Below are 2,167 nucleotides of genomic sequence, written 5' to 3' on the forward strand. Positions count from 1 at the left end.
GAAAGTATTAATGTAATGTCAGACAGCTAGTATAGCTATAGAGAAAAGGGATCTACAACAATAAAGGCCACTAGTGCCACAAAAAAAAACTTTAAAAAAAGAAAGGTGTATTTTAGAAGACTTAGGGTTCCTGTTATTTGGTAGCTCAGGGTAGGAGTTGGTGAGGAGATGCAGGGTCTGAAATTATGAAACATGTTAGTAAAAAGTTACATATTTTAATAACATGTTTTCAATAACGCAATACAATGCAGTGTAAACAATATTTGCTAAATGTTTTTCAACATTTAATTTGTGATGTAATTCAGGGATCGAGAACTGCTTTGGAAAAGATTGTAACACTAACCAGGTCTGAAGCAGTGAAACACACAGAGTAGCTAGATGGAGGACAGGTAAGAACACAGGTGTGTCAAAAATAATCATGTAAATAAAGAAAAAAATAATAATTTCATAATAATTCATAGCTGAATGTGTATCCTCTAAGCTAGAAGCTGTTGTTTTGTTCTGGTTTCTCTCCCTCTTTCTCCTGCAGGGTGTGACTGGCAGGTGCTCCTCCACAGCTGCAGGTCATTAACAGCAATTAGGAGAAGCATGAAGAGTTGCAGCTTCCTCGAGGCTGATGTCAGATTGCTTTTGCTCCCCAGCTTGACAGTGCCTCTTGTTCTGACCCAAGTGCCTATGCTGATTTCCTTGCACACCCTCCTATGGATTCCAGATGAGATATCCTGGATTGTGATTCAGTGTACCGGCTTGCTGCTTCCCTGGGTACTCTACTGTTGCTAGCTGCTGGAGCTAGATGTCTCTCGCTCTCCTGCCTGTCAACTCTCCCACGCTTCACGCTAAACTCGAGACACCAGCCACTACCAAACGTCAGCCTACAGCCCTCTAACGACCATCTCTGATGATCGCTTCACCTTCTCCAGTACGCTTCCTCTTGTCATTCACAGTAAGGACCTAAACCACATGCAAACCCTCATTCCTGCACAACTCTCCTCTGTCTGCCAGTGTTAACTCCATTCTCTCCTCCTCAGTGCTCCCCCATGAGGCCCATGTGGGATCCACCCTGAAACTCTGTGTTCTCACCTGTTTAATAAACCTGATTCAACTGACTGCATTGTCTGTACTCACTGCTTCCACCAGAGTCACAAAAACTACTATAATATGACAGAAGTCCTCTTTTGGCATTGACAGAGGAGATTCTAATGCAACTGTGAGCAGAAATTGAAAGATGTGCATGTCTGTGAAATAAAACATGCATAAATAAAACATCTAACAAAGTACTACCATAATAATAAAAATTTTTAGAAGTTAGAAACTGTTCATTTTTTACTTAAACTAGGGCCTATTTTATTATAGAGACCCCTGACCTACACACATGTCAGTCATTTTCTACCACTTATTCCCTAGTGGGTTGTGGGGAAGCTGGTGCCTATCTCCAGCAGTCTATGGGTGAGAGGCAGGGTACACCTGGACAGGTCACCAGTCCATTGCAGGGCAACACACAAACAACCATGCACACACCTAAGGGCAATTTAGAGTGACCAATTAACCTAACAGGCATGTCTTTGGACTGTGGGAGGAAGCTGGATTACCTGGTGAGAACCCACGCATGCACAGGGAGAACATGCAAACTCCATGCAGAAAGACCCCTGGCCGGGATTTGAACCCAGGACCTTCTTGCTGGAAGGCAACAGTGCTACCAACTGCGCCACCGTGCAGCCACACAGCCTGTTTTTGAGTTGTTTTTTTTTAAATTCTGCTCTATTTGTGCTTTTGGTAACAATCTAGTTCAGGTTTGGAGTGTTTCACAATTGTAGTTTTTCAGATAGACGAAATGTGGTCCAGAAGCAAAAAAGCACTAACATGATCATTTATTGAACTTTTACAAATCACAAACATGGTTTAAAAGATTCTGCTATTCGTGCAAATTAATCAATTCAAGGATTCAAGTGTCAATGTATTTTAGGTTTTAAACTAGACCAAATTAAAGATGTTCAAGGTAAAGAAAAATTTACAAATTTGAAACTAACTTCAACTTTGTAAGTTTCTCCACACTTGAGTTCTGTTCCTCTCTAGGAGCTTAAGGAACTGTTCTGGTGAATAATGAGTGCTGTGCTTCTTCTGTTGAACTGTTCAGGTCATACTGGAATGCAATTCCATTCCAATTCCA

General features: G+C 41.3%; 1 long non-coding RNA gene across 1 annotated transcript; it reads left to right on the forward strand.

Moving 5' to 3' along the window:
- The first annotated feature begins 278 nt into the window (after window positions 1–278).
- LOC124866286 lies at window positions 279–1,107 on the forward strand. Its single transcript, XR_007037771.1, has 3 exons — window positions 279–389; window positions 530–943; window positions 1,029–1,107. It is a non-coding gene; the product is annotated as an uncharacterized LOC124866286 (long non-coding RNA).
- Window positions 1,108–2,167: the final 1,060 nt, after the last annotated feature.

Source organism: Girardinichthys multiradiatus, chromosome 1 (genome assembly GCF_021462225.1).
Source record: "Girardinichthys multiradiatus isolate DD_20200921_A chromosome 1, DD_fGirMul_XY1, whole genome shotgun sequence".
NCBI lineage: Eukaryota > Metazoa > Chordata > Actinopteri > Cyprinodontiformes > Goodeidae > Girardinichthys > Girardinichthys multiradiatus.